This window comes from Bos grunniens, chromosome 6, assembly GCF_055505025.1.
Source record: "Bos grunniens cultivar Pamir isolate PY7600 chromosome 6, Bosgru_T2T1.0, whole genome shotgun sequence".
NCBI classification, from domain to species: domain Eukaryota; kingdom Metazoa; phylum Chordata; class Mammalia; order Artiodactyla; family Bovidae; genus Bos; species Bos grunniens.
Genome location: NC_141170.1, coordinates 109,376,685 through 109,404,153, shown reverse-complemented (window position 1 = coordinate 109,404,153; position 27,469 = coordinate 109,376,685). Strand labels below are relative to the sequence as shown.

The following is a 27,469-nucleotide window of genomic DNA, read 5'->3' as shown; positions in this document are numbered from 1 at the left end:
TCCTTCGTATTTGAATGAGATCCTTGCTGGGTACAGTAATCTGGGCTGTAGGTTATTTTCTTTCATCACTTTTAAGTATGTCCTGCCATTCCCTCCTGGCCTGAAGAGTTTCAATTGAAATATCAGCTGTTATCCTTATGGGAATCCCCTTGTATGTTATTTGTTGTTTTTCCCTTGCTGCTTTTAATATTTGTTCTTTGTGTTTGATCTTTGTTAATTTGATTAATATGTGTCTTGGGGTGTTTTGCCTTGGGTTTATCCTGTTTGGAACTCTGGGTTTCTTAGACTTTGGTGATTATTTACTTCCCCATTTTAGGGAAGTTTTCAACTATTATCTCCTCAAGTATTTTCTCATGATCTTTCTTTTTGTTTTCTTCTTCTGGGACTCCTATGATTCAAATGTTGGGGCATTTAACATTGTCCCAGAGGTCTCTGAGATTGTCCTCATTTCTTTTAATTCATTTTACTTTTTTCCTCTCTGTTTCATTTATTTCTACCATTCTATCTTCTACCTCACTTATTCTCTCTTCTGCCTCCACTATTCTACTGTTGGTTCCCTCAGAGTGTTTTTGGTCTCAGTTATTGCATTATTTGTTATATATTGATTCTTTTTTATTTCTTCTGTGTCCTTGTTAAACCTTTCTTGCATCTTCTCAATCCTTGTATCCAGGCTATTTATCTGTAAATCCATTTCGTTTTTAAGATTTTGGACCATTTTCACTATCATTATTTGGAATTCTTTATCAGGTAGATTCCCTATCTCTTCCCTCTTTTGTTTGGTTTGCTGGACATTTATCCTGTTGTTTACCTGCTGGGTATCTCTCTGCCTCTTCATCTTGTTTATATTGCTGTGTTTGGGGTGGCCTTTCTGTATTCTGGCAGTTTGTGGAGTTCTCTTTATTGTGGAGTTTCCTCACTGTGGGTGGGGTTGGACAGGTGGCTTGTCAAGGTTTCCTGGTTAGGGAAGCTTGTGTCAGTGTTCTGGTGGGTGGAGCTGGATTTCTTCTCTCTGGAGTGCAATGAAGTGTCCAATAATGAGTTATGAGATGTCAGTGCATTTGGAGTGACTTTGGACACCATTTATATTGAAGCTCAGGGCTATGTTCCTGTGTTGCTGGAGAATTTGCATGGTATGTCTTGCTTTGGAACTTGGTGGCCCTTGGGTAGTACTTGGTTTCAGTGTCAGTATGGAGGCGTTTGATGAGCTCCTATCGATTAATGTTCCCTGGAGTCAGGAGTTCTCTGGTGTTCTCAGGATTTGGACTTAAGCCTTCTGCCTCTGGTTTTCAGTCTTATTCTTACAGTAGCCTCAAGACTTCTCCATCTATACAGCACAATGATAAAACATGTAGGTCAAAGATGAAAAGTTTCTCCACAGTGAGGGACACCCGGAGAGGTACACAGAGTTACAGGGAGAAGAGAAGAGGGAGGAGGGAGATAGAGGTGACCAGGAGGAGAAGAGGGGAAATCAAAAGGGAAGAGAGCAAGCTAGCCAGTAATCACTTCCCTATTTGTTCTCTACAGACTGGATCCCTCAGAGATGTTCATGGAGTTACACACAGAAGAGAAGAGGGAGGAAGGAGACAGAGGTGGCCAGGAGGATAAAGGGGGAATCAAAAGGGGCGAGAGCAAGCTAGCCAGTAATCACTTCCCTATGTGCTCTCCACAGTCTGGACCCCTCAGAAATGTTCACGGAGTCACACAGAGAAGAGAAGAGGGAGGAAGAGACAAAGGTGACCAGGAGGATAAAATGGGAATCAAAAGGAGAGAGACAGATCCAGCCAGTAATCAGTTCCCTAAGTGTTCTCCACAGTCCGGAACACACAAAGAGATTCACAGAGTTGGGTAGAGAAGAGAAGGGGGAGGCAGCAGATAGAGGAGACCTGGTGGAGAAAAAGGAGAGTCCCAAGGGGGAGAGAGCAGTCAAACCGGTAATCTTGCTCCCAAGTAAAAATGGGTACTGAAGATTGGGTTCTTAAAGGTACAAAGTTGATAACAAATACAAAAAAACAAAGATTAAAAATCTAAAGTAGAGTTTGGAGTCTCAAAAATACAATATTTAAAAAAAAAAAAACAAAGTCACAAAAATTATATATATATATATATATATATATATATATATATATGTATATATGAAGTTTGCTTTAAAAAATAGGGTCTTTTTTTTTTTCAAAGTAATAGTAGGTTATAAAAATGAAAATTAAAGAAGTAATAGAGGACTTAAAAAAATATATATATATATACATTTTTTATTTTATTTTTTAACTTTACAATATTGTATTGGCTTTGCCATATATCAAAATGAATCCACCACAGGTATACCTGTGTTCCCCATCCTGAACCCTCCTCCATCCTCCCTCCCCATACCATCCCTCTGGGTCTTCCCAGTGCACCAGCCCCAAGCATCCAGTATTGTGCATTGAACCTGGACTGGCGACTCGTTTCATATATGATATTATACATGTTTCAATGCCATTTTCCCAAATCATCCCACCCTCTCCCTCTCCCACAGAGTCCAAAAGACTGTTCTATACATCAGTGTCTCTTTTGCTGTCTCATATACATGGTTATTGATAATAGTAAAAATATATCTAGGACTTTCTCTGGTGTTGTTGTGGACAGTGTCAGGTCAGTTCATTTTCAGGTAGTTCCTTGATCTGGCTTACACTTCTCAAGATCTATAGGCCCCTTCCTATGTAGTCAGTGCTAACTATAGGGTTTTAATTTATTGCACCTGTCACTTCCAAGGCGGTTCCCTCTGTTTTGCTTCTTCTGTTTGTGGGTCTCTTCAGTGTCTAATTTACGCCCTGACACAAGGGGGCGGTGGTGGACACTTTTTTAGGCTTACTTGTTCAGTAGTGCTGTGGGGAGGGAGGAACACTGCAAACAAATAACATTGGTGTCTGTGGGGAGTGCTCCCAGTGTCTCATCCACACTGGGTTTGCCCCCACTCACAGTGTGTACCTTCCCTGTCTACACTGCTTAGGCTCTAGGTTGCTCTGCTGGGAACTGTCTGAGGCCGGCCCTGGGTTGTATGCACTTCCCAGCTCTACGCCGCTCAGGTTCAAGTTCTCGGGTACTCCACAAAGGCACAGACTCTGTTGGGCTTGTGTTTGTGCCCTTCCCAGGTCCTAGCAGCTTAGGTGACTGTGTTTGGTGAGCACAGTTGCTGTGACTTATCACCTCCCCTGTCCCTGCTGCTTGGTTTTCTGGGTGTACAACCAGCACAACCTTCTCAGGCGGATGTTGACCATCCAGAATCCCAAGAAGTCTTGGTTAGCAATGAAGCCTGCTTGCAGTTTGGTAGATGATGCCTCTCTGGGGCCGTGGTTGCCCCCTTCTGGCTCTAGCTGCCCTTGCCTGCCTGTCTCCGGCAGATGGGCCGGTCCACAGCCAGCTAGCTCTGCTCAGTCATTTGTTCTGTGAGAGAGCCTGGCAGTGTCTTAGGTTAGGGCTTTTCGCAGGGTAGCTAGCCCACAGTCTGGTTTGATATCTCAAGTTAGTTCCCTCAGATTGCCCTTGGGGCATTCAGGCCTGGTCCTTACTCTAAGCAATTCAGTCCCTGCCTCCCCACCCAGCCCCCATTTGCTACTGGCGGATGAGGGCGTCTGCACTGCTTCTCTGCTGGGAGTTACCGTTGGGCACACAATCTGTGGGTTTTAATTATTTATTTATTTTTCCTCCCAGTTATGTTGCCCTCTGAGGTTCCAAGGCTCGCCACAGACTCACCAGTGAAAGTGTTTCCTGGTGTTTGGAAACCTCTCTTTTTTAAGACTCTCTTCCTGGGACAGACCTCTGCCCTTACTTCTTTTGTCTCTCTTTTTGTCTTTGATATTTTTTCCTACCTCCTTTTGAAGACAATGGGCTGCTTTTCTGGGTGCCTGATGTCCTCTGCCAGCATTCAGAAGTTGTTTTGTGGAATTTACTCAGTGTTCAAATGTTCTGTTGATGAATTTGTGGGGGAGAAAGTGGTCTCCCCATCCTATTCCTCTGCCATCTTAAGACCGCCGCCCACCCCCACCCTGTTTTTTCCATTCAGGTTTTAAAAAGTGAAATGAGCATTTCAGCTGACACTATGATGGAGCAAAGCAGGCTTTTTTGACCATAAACTGATGCCACCTCTTGGTCATAAACCCTGCAGAGATTTAAGATGAGTCTCAAATTTTAAAGACAGTCAGCAGAGAGTGTGAAGATATATGAACAGAGGAGAAAGCAGCTGAAGGCACAAAGGACCCCAAGGGATTTTTAGAACTGCTTTCATTTAATAAGCCAGTAGTATAGCAACCTAAAGACCTTGGCTGTGATCACACCAGGATGTTTTTAATGGATTGCTGTGGGGAAACATGATGGGCACCTGCCATCCTCTGGCTCATGGTGCTAAGTGGGCAGCTCCAGCACCAACTCTGTGGCGAGCCTATAGCTGGGGGTGTAGTAGAGGTATTCCTTGCCATATGGGAGCTCTTTGGTGAAAAGATTCCTTTAAGGAAAAGTTTTTTTTGCTTCCTCTTCAGGAATGGTTGGAAGGACCATCATGCTGTCCCCATTCTTCCATTCAACCGGGGTGACTTACTTCTTCTCTGCTCTCAGCTGGAAAGAGAATCTCATCAAAGTTCCTGCCAGTGGTAGCTGAATAGAAGATGGACAGTTTCGGTTTATTATCAGGACCAAAAGTGAACACCACATGAGCGGTCACAGGCATGCTCTTTTCGTCATTCTCTGGTGGGTCCAACATGCCCAACTGAATAACTAGGTCCCCATTCTTATCATCAGTGATAGGAAAAGGTAACTTTTTTGTGGCTCTTCACCATTGTAAGCATTGATATCCTTGCTCCATGCCAGATAGTCTTCCACGCTGGCTATGGAAAGAGCAATCATCTTAACTTTTCTCTTGGCAAGTTCTGGTGCCAGATTTGGTGCTCTGCCGAGTTCTGTGGTACACACTGGGGTTAAGTCCCGAGGATGGGAGAAGAGAATTCCCTGTGAGTCTCCCAGATAGTCATAGAAACAGATGCGGCTGATGGTAGTACTTGCCTCAAAGTTGGGAGCCTCATCCTGGAGGAGAAGACCTCTGCCCGTGGCGGCAGCAGTGATACGGATGTAGGAGGAGATGCAGGACCGACAGCCACTAGCCTGTGGTTCTAATTTCTCCAGTTGCACATTTTTAATGTGCTTAGTTTTTGTTATTGAGTGATAGAATTTTCTTATATATTTTGGATATTAATCCTTTATCAGACATATGGTTTACAAATATTTTCTCCTTTTCCATAGGAAATTTTATTGAATACATTGTTCATTTCTTAGTTGCCTATGCTTTTGTGTCATTTAAAAAATGCATTGTAAAGACTGAGGTAGAAATTATTTTTTTTTATTCTAGGAGTTTTACAATTAAAGTCTTGTGTTTAAGGTTTTAATTTAAGTTGATTTCTGTATATTGTGTAAGATAAGGGTCCATTTTCATTCTTTTGTATATGAATATGCAGTTATCTCAACAGTATTCATTGAAGAAGTTATTTTTTGCCCACTTTATATTCTTGGCACTTTTGTTAAAGATCATTTGATTAAACATGTGTGGGTTTATTTGAGGGTCCTTCATTCTGTTCTATTGGTCTATGTGTTTCTTTATATGCCAGTATCATACTGTTTTGATTCCTATAGCTTTGTAATACAAATAGAAAATTAAAAGTATGATGCCTCTAACTTTTTCTTTCTTCTTTCACAAGATTGCTTTAGCTATTTTGAATCTTTGTGGTTCCATTTGATTCTTGAGGATTATTTTTCCAGCATTTGCAAAAAATGTGATTGAAATTTTGCCATGGATTTTATTAAATCTGTAAATCTGGTCCCATAACTTCATGGAAAATAAATGGGAAAATAGTGGAAACAGTGTTAGACTTTATTTTTGGGGGCTCCAAAATCACTGGAGATAGTGATTCCAGCCATAAAATTAAAAGACGCTTACTCCTTGGAAGGAAAGTTATGACCAACCTAGATAGTATATTCTAAAGCAGAATATTACTTTGCCAACAAAGGTCCGTCTAGTCAAGGCTATGGTTTTTCCAGTGGTCATGTATGGATGTGAGAGTTGGACTGTGAAGAAAGCGGAGTGCCAAAGAATTGATGCTTTTGAACTGTAGTGTTGGAAAAGACTCTTGAGAGTCCCTTGGACTGCAAGGAGATCCAACCAGTCCATTCTAAAGGAGATCACTACTGGGATTTCTTTGGAAGGAATGATGCTAAAGCTGAAACTCCAGTACTTTGGCCACCTGATGTGAAGAGCTGACTCATTGGAAAAGACTCTGATGCTGGGAGAGATTGCGGGCAGGAGGAGAAGGGGACGACAGAGGATGAGATGGCTGGATGGCATCACCGACTCGATGGACATGAGTTTGAGTGAACTCCGGGAGTTGGTGATGGACAGGGACTCCTGGCGTGCTGTGATTCATGCGGTCACAAAGAGTCGGACACGACTGAGCGACTGCACTGAACTGAACAGAACTGAAATCACTACAGACCGTTACTGTTGGCTCAGCAGTAAAGAAACTTCCTGCCAATGCAGGAGATGCAGAAACGATTCCTGCGTCTGGAAGACCATCTGGAGAAGGAAATGGCAACCGACTCCAGTATTCTTGCTTGAGAAATCCCATGGACAGAGGAGCCTGGTGGCCTACAGAGTCAAAAAGATTCAGACATGACTTAGACAAACAGAAGTAGCGATCTGAGAACACACACTGTTTTTCCATTCAGGTGTGTCTTCTTCAATTTCTTCCCTTAATGTTTTATAGTTTTCAATGTACAAGTCTTTAACTTCCTTGGTTAAATTCATCCACAAGTATTTTATTCTTTTTGATGTTGTTATAAAAATGATTGTTTTCTAATACAGCCTGAAGTCAGGTAGGTTGATTCCTCCAGTTCCATTCTTCTTTCTCAAGATAGCTTTGGCTATTCGAGGTTTTTTGTATTTCCATACAAATTGTAAAATTATTTGTTCTAGCTCTGTGAAGAATACCATTGGTATCTTGATAGGGATTGCATTGAATCTATAAATTGCTTTGGGTAGTATACTCATTTTCACTATATTGATTCTTCCAATCCATGACCATGGTATATTTCTCCATCTATTAGTGTCCTCTTTGATTTCTTTCACCAGTGTTTTATAGTTTTCTATATATAAGTCTTTAATTTCTTTAGGTAGATATATTCCTAAGTATTTTATTCTTTCCATTGCAATGGTGAATGGAATTGTTTCCTTCATTTCTCTTTCAGTTTTCTCATTATTAGTGTATAGGAATGCAAGGGATTTCTGTGTGTTGATTTTATATCCTGCAACTTTACTATAATCATTGATTAGTTCTAGTATCAAGACAGTATGGTACTGGCACAAAGACAGAAATATAGATCAATGGAACAAAATAGAAAGCCCAGAGATATATTCACGCACATATGGACACCTTATCTTTGACAAAGGAGGCAAGAATACACAATGGATTAAAGACAATCTTCTTAACAAGTGGTGCTGGGAAAACTGGTCAACCACTTGTAAAAGAATGAAACTAGAACACTTTCTAACATCATACACAAAAATAAACTCAAAATGGATTAAAGATCTCAATGTAAGACCAGAAACTATAAAACTCCTAGAGGAGAACATAGGCAAAACACTCTCTGACATACATCACAGCAGGATCCTCTATGACCCACCTCCCAGAATATTGGAAATAAAAGCAAAAATAAACAAATGGGACCTAATTAACCTTAAAAGCTTCTGCACAACAAAGGAAACTATTAGCAAGGTGAAAAGGCAGCCTTCAGAATGGGAGAAAATAATAGCAAATGAAGCAACGGACAAACAACTAATCTCAAAAATACACAAGCAACTCCTACAGCTCAACTCCAGAAAAACAAATGACCCAATCAAAAAATGGGCCAAAGAACTAAACAGACATTTCTCCAAAGAAGACATACAGATGGCTAACAAACACATGAAAAGATGCTCAACATCACTCATTATCAGAGAAATGCAAATCAAAACCACTATGAGGTACCATTTCACACCAGTCAGAATGGCTGCGATCCATAAGTCTACAAGCAATAAATGCTGGAGAGGTTGTGGAGAAAAGGGAACTCTTTTACACTGTTGGTGGGAATGCAAACTAGTACAGCCACTATGGAGAACAGTGTGGAGATTCCTTAAAAAACTGGAAACAGAGCTGCCTTATGATCCAGCAATCCCACTGCTGGGCATACACACTGAGGAAACCAGAAGGGAAAGAGACACGTGTACCCCAATGTTCATCACAGCACTGTTTATAATAGCCAGGACATGGAAGCAACCTAGATGTCCATCAGCAGATGAATGGATAAGAAAGCAGTGGTACATATACACAATGGAGTATTACTCAGCCATTAAAAAGAATACATTTGAATCAGTTCTAATGAGATGGATGAAACTGGAGCCTATTATACAGAGTGAAGTAAGCCAGAAAGAAAAACACCAATACAGTATACTAATGCATATATATGGAATTTAGAAAGATGGTAACAATAACCCTGTACAAGACAGCAAAAGAGACACTGATGTATAGATCAGTCTTATGGACTCTGTGGGAGAGGGAGGGGGTGGGGAGATTTGGGAGCACGGCATTGAAACATGTATAATATCATGTATGAAATGAGACGCCAGTCCAGGTTCGATGCACGATACTGGATGCTTGGGGCTGGTGCACTGGGACGACCCAGAGGGAGGGTATGGGGAGGGAGGAGGGAGGAGGGTTCAGGATGGGGAACACAGGTATACCTGTGGCAGATTCATTTCGATATTTGGCAAAATTAATACAATATTTTAAAGTTTAAAAATTAAATTAAATTAAAAAAAAAAAAAGAGAGAGAGAAAACTACTAGTGATGGAAAGGAAGTTCAAGAAATGGCTAAAAGTTCAAGAATTTAAGGACCACCAGAAAATCAGGAGTTTAAACTCTGTGTCTCTCAATCTTTAAAACCTACCTTCCCTTTTAATAAAAGATTGAAAGTAAAATATTTTTATGTATCAAAAAAAAAAAATGATTGTTTACTTCATTTCTTTTTTTCCGGAGAGTTTATGCTTAATGTATAGAAATGCAACTGCTACTTGAATGTTGCTTTTGTATTCCTGAACCTTTACTGAAATTAATAACATTGAGGGAAAGAAAATAATAGAATTGTATTTGGTAAAAGATGCTGATAGACTGAAAAATTTCCAGTGAGACTACCAAAATCCAAATTGGTCAGCCAGTGGCTATTCACTCATTCAACAAACATTCAATTATTTATCATGGGCTTAATTACAGCCCCAGTCTTAATTATGCTGCATCCAGTCCTATGATTAAGGCAACCTCAGTTTCTCCATGCTGGCCAAAAATTTCAACAATTTTTTCAACAATGGTTAGAACCAAGTCATACCAAACTCTAGTAACCTTCCCCAATCTATTTTATAAATTTTTGTTTCCTGTTTCCACAGAGGCATCTTTTTAAAGTGTTTTCATATAGCAAAGATTTAGTAAAAATTACGGTTAATGGCTTTGGTTGTCTTTCTCCTTCAATGACTCCAAGTTTAGCATAGTTTCTAAAAATGTAACTAATCTGGAATTAATGGAATTTTCTTTTTATTTTCCTAACAAAATGTAATATGGTAAGACAGTATACTGAAAAGAAGTACAATAATTCCTTGACATCCATGAGGGATTGGTAATACGCCTACCTCAAATGTCCCCACAAGGCCTCCATACCAAATTTGAGATGCTTGGATTCCTTAATCAGTTCCACATTCACGATTCAACCAACTGGGACAAGACCAGCTGTTGGCTGACTCTGGATGCCAAACAGCTGATTTCATGGGCAAGATGGTGCAGGTTATACTGAAAATTGCTATTTTAGTCAATTTGATGCTTTTAGATTATGCCCCTGCCTTATTTGATTGAATAGGTCATATAGTGACATTGTATTTTCTTTTACTTATTAAATATATTTTGTTCAGAGTTTATGTGCTAGTTGTTCTGTAAAACCAAATATAGTGCTATTTATATTTCTCTAAGTAATCCTAATTAACAAATTAAGGTTTTCCTTCTTAAAAATAAAACTAATACAATGATTCTTGATATATTTATGATTCCTGTTCATTAATGTGTTATAACAGTCAGGCATATGCCCACTTACACATCCTTTCACTCAAGTTGGTAAACAATTATAGAAACAGGAATTTGAATTCTGTACTTATAGTAATTCCTTCTTGATTCTTACTAGTTATTATTATTTTCTGTAGTGATAAGATACATTACAATAATAAACTAGTAATATTATTTTAAATCTATCAGGATTCATGTATATAGAACCATAATATATTTCTTACAAAAAAATCTGCCTTTTGAATATCAGGAGATTTTTTTTCTTTTTGGTTCAGGTAAGATAACACTGATTTTGTAATAGCAGAATGTGTGTGTGTGTGTGTGTATGTGTGTGTGTATCTATGTTAAAATACCTTTTAAATTAAAATGTCAAATTCAGCTTAGCACTGGAAGGGCAGTCTATGATTGAGGAATGGCTGTCAGCTTGTCTTTTGTCTGTCAAATTGCAAGCTCTGCTATGGTGACTATTTTAGGCCAAAGGATCACAGAACTCTATATCAATAGTGGCTCAATAAAACTGGAAGAAAGTTGAGACAATCTATTAATTGTTTTGGAGGTTGGATTTTGCACTTTGAATTATTTAAGGATATTTTTGCCACCTTCCCTACTGTTGAATGAATAAGTCAGGAATCCATTCAAGTAAGGTATGAAAAAAAGACATTGAAATCCATCAGGGTAGCAATTTCCATGAAAAGTTGAATATTTTAGCCTTGTGCTGTAGTTGTAGAGGCCATGTTTGTTCTGTAATTTGCAAAAGCAAATTTTTACTTGTAGGTTTTTTTTTTTTTTTTTAATTTTCTCAATGACTATGCCTTTAGAAAAATTTTATATACATTTGTATGTATCTATCAATTTGTAGCCTGAAAAGATTTGATGATTAGGTTTCTTGGGCTCTTTTTTTCAAGTGATGAGAAAGATCTAGGATTAACTCACCCATGTAGATCCTCCAGAATTGCCCAGGAAATCCAGTGGTGTTAGCAGCTATATCTAGCCATAGTGTTGGTGTCAGCTGCTCCAGCTGTGTCCACGTGACATTGTAACCTGACTGTCGCTTGCATTATAATCATGATGCAGTAGTTGAAACTTAGCATTGCTGTCTTTCTTTCTGTGTATCTAGTTTTGTAAACTTCCTGCCAGCCTTATGAGCTAATCAGTAGCTTTCCTACATTTTCTTTTTATTTGAAAGAGTTTATTTCTCAAGCTCAAAATGACAGAACCAGCATTTAAACAGAAAATTTAAATTTAAACAGCTACATTCTCAAGTGTAAGCTAAATTAAAATTGCTATATTTTCCTTCTGAAATAATTATGGTCATTATAAAGTGACCATAATTTTATTCAGCTTCACTTTGTTTTATCCTTAAAGTCTATTTTGTTGGATAGTAATATAGCTACAAGCACTTTTTATTTTTGTTTAATTTAGAATTTACATGTTATAACTTTTTTGATTCTTAACCTTCTTCTAGCCTGTGTCCTTCCATCTTAGATATGTCTCTTATAAACCACATAGAATTGTCAGTGAATTATGTATATTCCAACAGAGGAAAGAGTGACAGACTTTATGTTTTGGGGCTCCAAAATCACTGCAGATGGTGACTGCAGCCATGAAATTAAAAGATGCTTACTCTTTGGAAGAAAAGTTATGATCAACCTAGACAGCATATTAAAAAGCAGAGGCATTACTTTGCCAACAAAGGTCCGTCTAGTCAAGGCTATGGTTTTTCTAGCAGTCATGTATGGATGTGAGATTTGGACTATAAAGAAAGCTGAGTGTTGAAGAATTGATGCTTTTGAACTGTGGGGTTGAAGACTCTTGAGAGTCCCTTGGACTGCAAGGAAATCCAACTATTCCATCCTAAAGGAAATCAGTCCTGAATATTCATTGGAAGAATTGATGCTGAAGCTGAAACTCCAAGACTTTGGCAACCTGATGCAAAGAACTGGTTCATTTGAAAATATCCTGATGCTGGAAAGATTGAAGGCAGGAGGAGAAGGGGACAACAGAGAGTGAGATGGTTGGATGGCATCACCAACTCAGTGGACATGAGTTTGAGTAAACTCCAGGAGTTGGTGATGGACAAGGAGGCCTGGTGTGTTGCAGTTCATGGGGTTGCAAAGAGACAGGACTGAGTGACTGAACTGAACTGAACAACCTTACAATAGATAAACAGTCATTCCTGGTGAAGTGGGCAGATCTATAAATCATGAACCTCTTTGAACTTGAAATCCAATAGCAAGCCCTGGAGAGAAAGGCATGTGGGTTACCATCACCATAAACTGCTTTTCACTAGTAGCAATATATTTTATCCTTGCAGCAATTTACTCAAGCTATTTAATGCAAGTATAATTGTCTACATTTTATTGTTGAGCACAGGAAAATCAATTTCCCAAAGAGACACAATAAGAAAAACAAGGGTTCAAATTCGTAGCCTGTGATTTTATGATGTATTCTTTTTAAAAAATATATCATTTTCATGCATTGAACTGAGATTAAATTGATTGTACAGCTTCATGCAATCTCTTTTGAATCACTCATTTACTTTTTCTCACTTCTATCTTCATATGCCCTTTGATACATGACTCCAAAAATCACATTCTGTCTGGGAAGCAAATGGTTAAATTTGAAGGGAGGGAAGATATAGGGAAATAGATTAAAAAAAAAAAAACAATTTCCTGAAAAATAGTATTCTGTGCATGTATTTATATACTATTTGCTAGACTTTGTTCTATAGGTTTTACCTGCATTGATTAATTAAATTTGCATAGCAATCATATAAGGTAGTAATAGTTAAATTATTCATTTTATTCTTATTTTGCAGGTGTGGGAACTAGACAGAGAGATTAAGGGTCTCTTTCAAGGCTGTATAGCAAATAAATGGAAGAGCTGGGCTTTAACCTGAGGCTTTCTGCTTCAGAGTTTATGCCTTTAACCATTCCTCTTAATGACATTTTATCACACAGAGTATTTTAAACAGAAAGTGCTTTTGTAAGATATTATTTGTTTTAGGAAAGATGTTAATTATTTTGGAGAATAGTATTGGTTTCCAAGGCATCCCTCAATTAACAAAGACAGATTTCTTGGTATATAAAGTTATTAAGATTTGATTTTTCTAATTTATATGTTCCAATAATATATTTTACTAGACTAAAAATAATACAGTATTTATGAAATATGAATAAGCTAGTTAACATTTCTTATCTCAAGACAGAATTTTTAAGCCTATAGCTAATGGGAATTCTTCACTTACCTTTTTTAATCAATAAACTTGAGTATTAGAAATAAAACAACATTTCCCACAAATATGCATGCATTGGGCATTTATCATTTAACATGCAGCTGTCCTGATCTTTAGGGATATAGCAGTAACCAAAGCAGTCAATAAAATCTGTAATCTAAAAGGATCACATACTATAGGTGGCAGATAGACCATGAACAAATAAAAACAATATGTATTATATTTGGTATGGTTGCTACTATGAAGCAAAATAAGGAAAGTAAGCAGTGTAGATAAAAAATAAAAAGCAACCCTGATAGTAGATGCGAAATTTATCTTTAAGATGATCAGGAAAAGAGAAAGTTACATTCAAAAGTCAACATAAAGAGATAAGGGATAAATATCCATGTATTTTAAGGAAGGGAGAATTCCAGGCAGAGGCACTCACAAAGCACTATTCCTGATGTGGGCAGGTGCCTGGTGTTTTCCCATGTATTAGGAAAGTTGATTAAGCATATGCAGAGGAAGTATGTGCGTCTTTTCTTTCTTTCCAAGAACAGTAAATTGTAGATTTCATGGAGTTAAAAATAAGGAGTATTTTCACTTTTTAAAATAAAAGTGTATTTAAGATACAAGTTCCTTAATGCTATTATGTATGTCTTTTATGAAACATGATTAATATTTTAGGTATATCAATTAAATGTGATCACTCATTAAACTTGATTGCTTAAATAAATACAAAATACATTACTTTTTACATTTTTAATAATTCATTTATACTTATTATGAATATCTTTCAAATATAGCTATTTCATTCCATAAAATATTTTTCTTATCAAAAATATACATTTAAATCATGCAACCATAGTAGCAAAAAGAAAAACAAATTAAAAATGAAAACAGTTTCAGAGATCTCTGTGATAACATTAAACATAAAATGGGGTCCCAGAGAAAAGAGAGAGAAGGAATCAAAAATGTGTTTGAGGGAATTATGGCTAAAAACTACATGAACCTGAAGAAAGACAGATATCAAGGTTCAGAAAGCATAGAGGTTCCAAACAAGATTAAATCCTAAAAAATACATCAAGAAATACCATAAATATGTGTTCCCCATCCTGAACCCTCCTCCCTCCTCCCTCCCCATACCATCCCTCTGGGTCGTCCCAGTGCACTAGCCCCAAGCATCCAGTATCGTGTATCGAACCTGGACTGGCAACTCGTTTCTTACATGATATTTTTCATTTTGATATTTGGCAAAACTAATACAATTATGTAAAGTTTAAAAATAAAATAAAATTAAAAAAAAAAAAAAGAAATACCATAAATAAAACTGCAAAAGTTAAAGATAAAAAGAGATTTCTTTTTTATTTTATTTTATTTTATTTTTAAACTTTACAATATTGTATTAGTTTTGCCAAATATTGAAATGAATCTGCCACAGGTATACATGTGTTCCCCATCCTGAACCCTCCTCCCTCCTCCCTCCCCATATCCTCCCTCCGGGTCATCCCAGTGCACCAGCCCCAAGCATCCAGCATCCTGCATCAAATCTGGACTGGCGACTCATTTCATACACGATATTATACATGCTTCAATGCCATTCTCCCAAATCTCCCCACCCTCTCCCTCTCCCACAGAGTCCATAAGACTGATCTATACATCAGTGTCTCTTTTGCTGTCTTGTACACAGGGTTATTGTTACCATCTTTCTAAATATTTCTAAAAAGAACAAGAGAAAAAAAAAAAAAGTCATATAACAAGGGAAATTTCTGTTCAGCTATCAGCTAATTTAAGGAAGCTTTATAGACCAGAAGAGAGATGGCATGATATATTCAAAGTGCTGGAATGGTAAGTCTATAATCTAAGATACTCTACCTAGCAAGATTATTATTTAGAAACAAAGGAAAAACAAATAACTTATCATATATTAACCCCTTGGTAATAAAAATTAAAAAAAAAAACCCTATACTAGATATAATGAACAGATGATCTGTTCTTTAATATAACTGTGGTTTTAAAGTCTCCTACTATTATTGTATTATTGCCATTTCTTCCTTCATGTCTGTTAGTATTTGTTTTATATGTTTTGGTGTGTCTAATATTTGGTGCATACATGTGAACAGATTTTATCTCCTTCACTTGCATTGACTGTCTCTTGTATCCATTATTATTATATAATGACTTTCCTCATCTTTTGTTCTAGAATTTGTTTAAAAGAAATATGTTGTTATCCTCCCTTTCTTATCATTTCTATTTGCATGAAATATCTTTTTCCATTCCCTCACTTTTAGTCTGTGTGTGTCTTTGGATCTGAAGTGATACCTTGAAGTAAGTAAGTAGAAAGAATTGGATTTTTAAAATCCAATCATCCACTCTGTGTCTTTTGATTGGATCATTTATTTACATTTAAAGTAATTATTGATAGATACGCTCTTATTGACATTTTATTACTTGTTTTCTAATTATTTTTTGAGTTTTTCTCTGCTTATTTCTCCTTCTTTTTGTTTCTTCCCTTGTGGTTTGATTTTCCTTAGCAGTATGCTTGTGTTCCTTTATGTTTATTTTTCTGGGTAAGGACAAAAAAAATCTTATATTAATGGACAGATCATCTAGACAGAAATTTAAAAGGTTTTCTTTTAAATTTTCTTAAACAGTGGTATTAAATGAAACAATAGCCCAGTGGAACTCCGTAAGTACCTATAGGACATTATATCCCAAAACAGAAGAATACATGTTCTTTTCAAGTGCCCATAAAATGCTCTTCAAGATAGATTACATGCTAGGCCACAGAACAAGTCTCAATAAATTTAAGAGGATAGAAACTATATCAAGGACTTTGACTGACCAAAATGGTATGAAACTAGAAACCAAATGACATAAATAAAAATGGGAAAAGAACAGGTATGCAAATACTGAAAGGTTGTTGCTGAGCCATGAAAGATGCTGGGATTCTTGTCCTCTGGAGGACAGGAATTTAATCTGAGGCCAGTGAGGAGGCTTGATCACTCAGAGCTTTTGTGTAATAAAGTTTTATTAAAGTATAAAAGAGAGAGACAGCATGTCTGACACAGACATCAGAAGAGGGCAGAAAGAGTGCCCCCCTGCTAGTCTTTAGCAGGAAGTTATATACCTACCAGCAGGCTGCTAATTAGAAAAAGGAAATGTCCCAAAACTCAGAGAGTGGCACCAGGCCCCTCTCCCACAACATGCATTCTGAGATAACATTGGCACAAGGTTAGTCATCCTGGGCCATAAAATAATTGATATGAATCTTGAAGAAACACAGGTTTCCAAGCAAATACATAGTCTCATTAACATAGTTTAGGAGAACATTTGCATGAGTAAAACATACTGGTTTGTTGGTTAAAATACACTGGTTTGTCCAGTCAGTTCTGAGTCTTAGGTGGAACAGACTTGAAGAAAGATAGAGTGTAAGGTAAATACATAGTTCATTAAAACAGCTTAAGAAAAATATTTCCATAAGAAAACTCAAGGGTTGAGAAAAGTTAAGTTCAGGTGGAACCAGGTGTTGTCATGGAACACAGAATTTTAAAAGAAATCTCCTTTTAATTTTGTATAGAGAAGGGAAAAAAATCTGATACTTACAGTTTATTTCCTCCTGTTGCTGAAGGGAGAGAGAAAAACTGTCTGTCACTTGCAGCCTATTTCCTCCGTTTGGGGGCCCTTAGCCTTCCTGCCTGTTACCCTCTCAACACTAAACAACAAGCTATTATAAAAATGATGGGTCAATAATGATATCAAAGAAGAATTCATAAAATACCTCAAGACAAAAGAAAATAGAAACACAGCTTTCCAAAATCTATGGGATGTAGCAAAAGCAATTTTAAGAGAGAAGTTCATAGTAATACAGGCATCCCTCAAGAAACAAGTAAAATTTCAAGTTAACAAACTAACCTACCACCTAAAATATTAGCAAAAGAAGAACAAAGCTCAAAATAACCATAATTAAAGAATTAATAAAGAGACAAAAATAAATAGAAAAAAAATAATATGAAAGATAAATGAACACAAGATGGAGGGTTTTGAAAAGATAAAATTGATAAATCATTAGTCACGTTCACTAAGAAGGAAACAAAGTACCCAAATAACAATTATAAGAAGTGAAAGTGCAGAAATAACAAACATTACCAAGAGATAGGAAAAAAAAAAAAAAATCAGAAAAGAACACTATGAGGAGTTATACATCAACCTAGTGGACACCCAAAAGAAATGGACAGATTTCTAGAAACATACAACCTGCCAAGAAATGAAGCAAGAACAAAGACAATTTGAACAAACTGAACACTAGTAGCGAAATTGAATTTGTAATTATAAAACTTCCAGCCAACAAATGTCTTGGACTATATGGCTTCACAGGGAAATTCTACCAAATATATAAAGAATTAATATCTAACCTTATCAAACTAGGTCAAAACAATTGAAAAGTTCATAACATTCCCAAATGCATTCCATGAGGCCACAATTACCCTGATACCAAAACCAAACAACAGTACAAAAAGAGAAAATCACTGGCCAATATTTTTGATAAATATAGATACAAAAATCCTTAAAAATATTAGCAAACAGAATCCAATGAGAGATTAAGAGAGCCAGTTGAACTCAGGTACCTAGGTAGCTCAGCTGGTAAAGAATCCCCTGGCAATGCAGGAGACCTGGGTCCCATCCCTAGGTTGGGAAGATCCCCTGGAGAAGGGCATGGCAACCCTCTCCACTACTAGGGGCTTCCCTGATGACTCAGATAGATGTTAAAGAATCTGCCTGCAATGCAAAAGACATGGGTTCTATCCCTTGGTCGGGATGATCCCCTGGGGAAGGAAATGGCTTCCCACTACAGTCTTTTTGTCTGGAGACTCCCATGGACAGAGGAATCTGGCAGGTAACAGTACATAGGGTCTCAAAAAGTCAGACACGACTGAGCAACAAACATGTTCATAGGATGTTATTTCCCAAATCTGATATATATCCAATATCATACATCATGATCAAATTAGCTTTATTTCAGGGATTCAAAGATGACTTGGTATCCACAAATCAATCAATGTAATACAACAAATTAACAAAAGGTCAGAAAAAAGCCACATGGTCATCTCAATAGGTGCAGAAAAATCATTTGACAAAAGTCAACATCCATTCTTGATTAAAAGAAAGACAAAAAAATCTCACCAAAGTAGGGATGGAGGGAACAAACATACCTCAACATAATAAAGGCCATTTACAAAAAACCTACAGCCTATATAACATGCAATGCTGAAAAGCTGAAAGCCTTTCCTCTAAATTCAGAAACAAGCCAAAATTACTTACTATTGGCATGTTTATTTAGCATAGTATTGGAATCCTAGCCACAGTAGTCAGACAAAAATGAATAAATAAATAACATTCAAATTAGAAGGTAAGGAGTAAAACGGTCGCTATTAGCAGTTTTTATATAGAAAACTAAAGTCTCCACCAAAAAAGTATTTAAAAAATCATTATGAATTCAGTAAAGGTTCAGTATACAAGATTAACATGCAGAAATCTGCCGCTTCTTTATACACTAGTAATTACATATAAGTTCAGACTGTAAAGCGTCTGTCTACAATGTGGGAGACCCGGATTTGATCCCTGGGTCGGGAAGATCCGCTGGAGAAGGAAATGGCAATCCACTCCGGTACTATTGCCTGGAAAATCCCATGGACAGAGAAGCTTGGAAGGCTACAGTCCATGGGGCCGCAAAGAGTCGGACATGATTGAGCGATTTCACTTCACTTCAATTACATATCAGAAGGAGAAAGTAAAGAAGTGCTATTTAAAATTGCATCAAAACTTAAAATACCTAGGAGTAAACCAAAGAAATGAAAGACCCATAATCCGGAGGCTATGAAACAACTGATGAAGGAAACTGAAGTTGCTGAAAAGAAATGGAAAGATAGCCTGTGCTCTTGGTTTGGATGTAATATTGTTAAAAAGTCCGTACTACCCAATGCAATGTACAGATATAATACAATCTTTATGGAACTACCCATGACATTTTCACAGAACTAGGACAAATTATCCTAAAATTCATATGGAAACAGAAAAGATGCTGAATTGCCAAAGCAATCTTGAGACAAAAGAACAAAGTTGAAGATATGACCTTCCCAGACTATCCTGTGAAGCTCAGGTGGTCAAAACAACATGTATTGGCACAAAACAGACATATAGATCAATGGAACAGAATAGAAAGCCTGGAAATAAACTCACATACCCATGGTCAATCAACTCAACAAAGGAGACAAAATATGTAACAAAGTTAAGACAGTCTTGTCAATAAGTGGTGCTGGGAAAACTGGACCGCAATATGTCAAAGGTTACAACTTTTTCTCATACCATATATGGAAATAAACTCAAAATAGGTGAAAAACCTAAATGTAAGACCAAAACCATAAACCTCTCAGAAGAGAACATAGACATAACACTTTTTGGCATAAAACATGGCAATATTATCTGGCTCTGGCTGGTTACATGTTAGTAGTTAGTTTTACAACATGCAGGTGCAGAAGAATGAACAATTACAGCATGCAGGTACAGGGGCTATCATTAATCTGAGACAATCTGACGTTTACTTCCAAATCTTTGTTTGCCATATGTGAGGAGGGGGTTTCCTGGTTTTTCTTTAATGATGGTTAATGGGAATCATGCCCAAGCCACATCAAAAGCAAAAATAAAGAAATGGGACCTAACTAAACTTAAAAGCTTGTGCACAGCAAAGGAAACCACTGACAAAACAAAAAGTCAAACCAGAGGATGGGATAAAATATTTACAAACAGTAAGACTGATAAAGTGTTGATATCCAAAATATCTAAACAGCTCATTAAAGACAATCTCAAAACATACACACACACACACACACACACAACAAACTCAACCAAAAAATGGGCAAAGACTTGAATAGGTATTTTTCAAAGGAAGATATATAGGTGGATAATAGCCTCATAAAAAGATGCTCACTATCGTTAATTATGCTAGAAATGAAAATCAAAATAACAATGAGATATCACCTCACACCTGGCAGAATGGCTTTCATCAAAATGTCTACAATTACAAATGTTGATGAGGATGTGGAGAAAAGAAGGAGAACCCTGGAATACTGATGGCGGGAATATAAATTGGTTCAGTCACTGTGGAAACTGGTATAGAAGTTTCTCAAAGTGTTGCAGGGAGGGCAAAAGGGATTTCATCCTGAAGACTGTCAGCCATCTCAAGGCAGGATGTGAATTGGGCCTGAACCCTGTTAACCATCCTTAAAGAAAAACCAGGAAAGCCCCTCCTCACAGATGGCAAACAAAGACTGGAAGTAAAGGTCAGGTTGTCTCAGTTAGATTAATGATGGTGCCTGCACCTGCATGCTGTAATTGTTAATTCTTCCTTACCTACATGTTGTAAAACTAATTACTAACATGTAACCGGCCATGTAGCAAAAGGTGTAAAACTGAGTCCTCCAATATCATTGAGGTCCTTGTTGGGAACCAATTCCCCTTGGACCTGATAGCTTAATGAACTATACTCCACTGTCTTGAGTGTCCTCTGAGAAGTATTTTGTGACTTCAGATTCTACAACAAAAATACTAAAAATAGAAGTACTATATGATCCAATAATTTCACTCCTGAGTATATATTCTAAATGGACAAAGAAAAAAATATTCAAAAAGATACACACACCTCAATGTTCATAGCGTTCCTATTTACAAAAGCCAAGCTATTTCAAGAGGGAGGGGACATACGTATACCCAAGACTGATTCGTGTTGATGTATGGCAGAAACCAACACAATATTGTAAAACAAATATCCTTTAATTAAAAATAAATTAATTTAAAAAATCAGAGGAAGACAAAAAAAAACAAAAACAAAAAAACTAGGGAGGCAACCTGAGGGTCCGTCTACAGTGCATCAACAGTGCATCTTTATTCATCAACAATGAATAAAGAAAATGTGGTGTGTGTGTGTGTATATCTATCTACCTATTGAAATTTCACTTAGCCAATCAAAAAAATGAAATTCTGACATTTTCAGCAAAATGGATGGACCTAGAGAATATTATGCTTAGTGAAATAAGTCAGACAGTGAAAAATAAATACTGTATAATGTCATTTATATTTGGAATAAAGAAAATAAAACCAACAAATATATATAGCAAAAACATAAACAGACTCAGAGATACAGACAACAAGCTTATTGGTTACCCGAGGAGGGTGGGGAGAGGGAAGACAAAAGGATAAGGCTTGGATACTGGATTAAGAGGTACAAACTACTATGTAAAATAGATGAACAACAACGATATATTATACAGTACCACTGGGATTTATACCCATTATCTTGTAATAACTTTTAGGAGTATAATCCTAAAAACAATGAATCCCTTTGTTGAAACTAATATGATATTGTAAATCAGTTACACTTTAAATGAATAAATGCATTAACATTTAACAGAAGTAAATGTAAATCTTGGACATACTTTTAAAAATTATTGTTTTTATTTCTGGCTTACTTCACTCTGTATAATAGGCTCCAGAAATAAGCCAGAAAGAAAAATACCAATATAGTATAATAACATATATATATAGAATTTAGAAAGATGGTAACAATAACCCATTGGAGAAGGAAATGGCAACCCACTCCAGTGTTCTTGCCTGGAGAATCCCAGGGAAGGGGGAGCCTTGTGGGCTGCCATCTATGGGGTTGCACAGAGTCGGACACGACTGAAGCGACTTAGCAGCAGTAGCAAGTAACAATAACTCTGTATGCGAGACAGCAAAAGAGACACAGATGTATAGAACAGTCTTTTGGACTCTGCGGGAGAGGGCGAGGGTGGGATGATTTGGGAGCATGGCATTGAAACATGTATAATATCATATGTGAAATAGATCTCCAGTCCAGGGTTGATGCATGAGACAGGGTGCTCGGGGCTGGTAAACTGGGATGACCCAGAGGGAAGGGATGGGAAGGGAGGTGGGAAGGGGGTTCAGGATGAGGAACACATGTACACATGTGGCAGATTCATGTCAATGTATGGCAAAACCACAACAATATTGTAAAGTAATTAGCCTCCAATCTAAATAAATAAATGTATATTAAAAAATATTGTTTTACTCTGGATACACATTTACAATATATTTTGAAATTTAGTTTAATTTGATCATTTGTATATCCAATGCAGTCTATTACAGAAGCTATATAGAATCAGCACCATGAGCTTCTAAGACTGTATATAAGCTTGTTCTCTGTGGTTTTCATCCACTTCAATAAAGTTGATGTTAATTCTTAAATTTCTCACAAATTATTTGAAAGTACTAGGCTAGGGGAAATAAAAAGTTAGTTGCTAGTCCTGTCTGACTCTGACCGATGGACTGTAGCCTACCAGGCTCCTTTTTCTATGGAATTTCCCAGGCAAGAATACTGGAGTGGGTTGCCATTTCCTTCTCCAAGGGATCTTCCTGATCCAGGGATCGTGGGTCTCCCACATTACAGGCAGATTCTTTACTGTCTGAGCAACCAGGGAAGCCCAGGCTAGGGGAAGCATTCTATTAAATCCAAAGTCTATTGACTGCACAATATTGATTTAGTTATTTTGAGCACATGCTTTATAAAGTTTTATGGAAATATTGGTGAAAGATACTTACTAACTAATTAAAGTTTTCCATTTTTACCTGGAAATAGTATTTTTTTATGATCACAGGGAAAAAAGCTGCTTTGACAAGGATGGGTTGGCTTTACTGATTTTCTTAAACATCTACCTAGTGTGGTTTGGTGAGTGTGAAGACAAAAGCTGATCAACTACAGGGCTGTTTTACAGAACTCCACAAAAGTTATGGTTGTACTAAAATATCAACAAGAATGGAGAGAAGAAGACAGGTTCAGGTATTAGTAACAAAACAGTGAGGGATACGGAAGCCTGCACGCCTCAATCCATGGAGTTGCAAAGAGTCAGAAATGACTTAGAGATTGAACAATAACAAAATAATCTTAATAGGACTTGGTCTTTTCACATATGCACAGTTACAGAGGAAGTATGTTAAGGGTTTATCATAATTCAGCTTTCTGCTTCAGCAGCTTCAGAGATATTGGTGCCATTCTTTGAGATAGGAAACATAGGAGAAGTCTGTCAGGTAAAATAAATTGATTCTTGAATGTATTAAACTTGAGATGCCCTTGAATCATGGAAATACAGGTAACTGAGAACAGATAAATCTACGTCTTGAGATGGAAAGGAAGCTCTCAGATGGAGGTTTTTGTTGGGAGTCATCAAGCTACAGATAGATGATACTTGAAGACATAGTGGAAAGAACTCTCTAAGGCAGAATATGTATATACCTTCTCTCTAACTTTATATATATAGAAAGAATAAGTCCTGTTAAGACTATCTTCTTACTAGTGTCTGAATCTGTCCTATACTTTTCATTCTCAGTGATGTTATATTATCGCAGACAACATAAGTCTTTTGTGGAGTTGTATGAAGCAACTTTCGTCTGACCCTCACCAAATCATTTTCCAAAACATAGGCAATGGTATTTTCTTAAATACAAATGGTATCATGATATTATTTTGCTAAAACAGTTGTTCATGTGCCTTCCACTTTTCCTAGAAATCTTTCATCAACTCTTTAAAGTGTCTGCTGCTGTTGCTGCTAAGTCGTGTCAGTCGTGTCTGACTCTGTGTGACCCCAGAGACGGCAGCCCACCAGGCTCCCCCGTCCCTGGGATTCTCCAGGCAAGAACACTGGAGTGGGTTGCCATTTCCTTCTCCAATGCATGAAAGTGAAAAGTGAAAGTGAAGTCACTCAGTCATGTCTGACTCTTCCCGACCCCATGGACTGCAGCCTACTAGGCTCCTCCGTCCATGGGATTTTCCAGGCAAGAGGACTGGAGTGGGTTGCCATTTCCTTCTCCAATGCATGAAAGTGAAAAGTGAAAGTGAAGTCGCTCAGTCGTGTCTGACTCTTCCTGACCCCATGGACTGCAGCCATGCAAGAGTACTGGAGTGGGGTGCCATAGAAAGTATCTAGTTTACTAGATCTAGTTTATTTTACTGTTAAATATCTACTCTACTTTACTGTTCTTTAGTTCATAACATATACGTGAGTTCTTTGAAAACTTCCTTAAACCAAAGAAGCCTGCTTCAGTTTCACAAACACACTGTTTATCACCATGCATTTTCACTCCTTGATAACTATTCTTTCTCTGCTAGTTTATAAACACTAGGAGAAGGAACTATCTTTTTAACTTCAATATGCAAGGCTGAGTGTGGTATTGGATTTAACAAATAGTATTTGCTGCTTTTTTAGAGTAGTCATAGTTGATTTGAGTCCTATTTTGAAGCAGGTAACACACTAGGTACGTAGTGATATTGGATGTATAGTGAAGTGTTAACTTGCCTCCCTTGAGTAGTTTATGGTTTAATGTTGGCCATTTAAGGTATAAACTCATTGAAAATAATGAATGGTAAGCTATTTACCTTTGTCAAATACATAATACTGGGAATAATTTTTGTATGAGGTAATTCAAGGACAAACTAGTAATTCTATAATGCTTCTTTCTAAACCCTAATTAAGCCTCCTTCCTTGGCTGTCAACAGTGTCATTTCCATGATAAATGTGAATCAAGCATTCAATTTGAAAAATAAGCAAGCATTTTATGAATAAAAATATTCGTTTACATTCAGTTATGTAACAAATATTGAATTTCCCTCATGTGGTCTGTACTATGCTAAATGTTGTACACAAATATCCATGAGTCACAAATAGTTCACAAGATAAAAGGAGAAGAAGCAAACACATCATTTAAAAGAATATGGTGATATTTCAATGATAGCCATTTGCAAAGGGTAGAAGTCAGAATCAGGAATACCTTGAATATCCATGAATCTCTGATATACTGGGGGAAATGGGTGGTATTATAATGTTCAGTTCAGTTCAGTCACTCAGTCGTTTCTGATTCTTTGCGATCCCATGAATCGCAGCACACCAGGCCTCCCTGTCTATTACCAATTCCTGGAGTTCACTCAAACTCATGTTCATCAAGTTGGTAATGCCATCCAGCCATCTCATCCTCTGTAATCCCCTTCTCCTCCTGCCCCCAATCCCTCCCAGCATCAGGGTCTTTTCCAGTGAGTCAACTCTTCCCACAAGGTGGCCAAAGTATTGGAGTTTCAGCTTTAGTATCAGTCCTTCCAATGAACACCCAGGACTGATTTCCTTTAGGATGGACTGGTTGGATGTCCTTGCAGTCCAAGGGACTCTCAAGAGTCTTCTCCAACACCACAGTTCAAAAGCATCAATTTTTTCGTGCTCAGCTTTCTTCACAGTCCAACTCTCACATCCATACATGACCACTTGAAAAACCATAGCCTTGACTAGACGGACCTTTGTTGGTAAAGTAATGTCTCTGCTTTTTAATATGCTAAGTTGGTCATAACTTTTCTTCCAAGGAGTAAGCATCTTTTAATTTCATGGATGCAATTATAATGGTTAAACTGATTTAAATGTCCACAAGTCATCATTTTAATATCACTTAAATTTAATGGATATTTTCTGATATCTTCAAACATAAAAATTTATGTTACAACACTATATATCTACTATTTGATAATATATACATATATCAAAAGTTGAAGTGAAAATAAAGAAATTATTAATTTAATTATGTGTGGATAATTTTATCTCATAAATATTTATAATGTAGATTGTTTCTTCAGTAATGCCTTATATGACATCTAAATTTTATATTGTTTCTTTTCTTTTCTAATCCTTTCTTAGGCTAAGTGAATGTTGACCAGAAATTAAATAGTGAATGGAGAAAATGCAATAATTTCAGCAATTTAAAGTTTTTCTAATAATTTTGCAGAAATAGTTAAATCTTCAGTTTAAAAATAAAAGTATTAGTAAGAGAAAAAATAGATATGAAGTATGATATAATCATAGTAAGACAGATTTCATAAATTTTCCAATATGGTACAGTCATTTTTAGAAGCATAATTATATGGAACCAACTTAAAGACCAAGCTTTCTTTCCTGCTGTTTTAGTGCTTTGAACTTAGAGCAATTAACTTTAAGTTAGTTTTCAGTCAATATTAAGGGTACCATTTTATGTAAAACAATTTAAATTTGTGCCAATTATCCACCTTTGGAGTATAATTAAGAACAAAGTATTATAAGGCAGTTCATGTCATTATTTGAAGGAAAAAAAAAATGAGTAGTGAATTCTGCTAAAAAAAACCACAATGCTGTGTCTCACGTAGGCACTGGAAAAGAAGGTGTTTTCCTCCTCAACAATGTTGAAAACTTATGTGAATAAGTAGTATTTCCCTAGGAAGCAAAACCTACCTATGGGAATGTCACAAGATACATCTTTTGGCCTGCAGCACTGCACATTTGGAATGCTGCTGAAGGAGGTGGAGGTCATGGTGACAGTAGAGCCCCAATGGAGAAGGTGCTGGAAGATGAATATAGATCTCCCTGCCAAAACCAATTACTATTTAACACTTTTCCTTGACCCAGGGACAGTTTCTTCTCTCTAAAGACTAAAACTGGGAACAACTGCATTGCATTAACAATATTAAATTCCAAAAAGTGACTCAAATGAGGGAACTATTGAAAGGCTTAATTATTCACATAAGTGTCATACTGAAGCAAGTAAATAAAATAATATAATAAAAGATGTTTCTATCAAGAGGATCTAGGACAGCTTGCTTGATAATTCAGACAGCTTTCTTGATATTTCACATAAAATGTGTAAGGATGTCTGTGATTCCATTCTTACTTTAAAATACTTTCATGTTGACAATGACTTTAATCATACATTAAACCATGGCTACTACATTTTCGTTGATTTTACACATTTTCTGTATTTTTCAAAATTATTTATTTGTGATACAACTTAGTGAATTAATTGTTTTTCTTTTTTTCCCCAGGCCTGTCAGCTTAAGGACACACAATTCTTGCAGAAATTTCATAAACAGTTTAATTTCCCATCATTGTGACCTGAGGAGTCATCAGCCTTTTTGTTTCCCTCTTCTCCTGAATATCTTATAACACATGTCCTCACAAAGAAGTCTGAGAAGTTCTTT

The 27,469-nt window shown here is 36.8% G+C and overlaps 1 pseudogene; it reads right to left on the bottom strand.

Moving 5' to 3' along the window:
- Positions 1-4,377: 4,377 nt before the first annotated feature.
- Positions 4,378-26,805, bottom strand: LOC147371189 (peroxiredoxin-6 pseudogene; annotated as a pseudogene).
- Between the last annotated feature and the right edge of the window lie 664 nt (positions 26,806-27,469).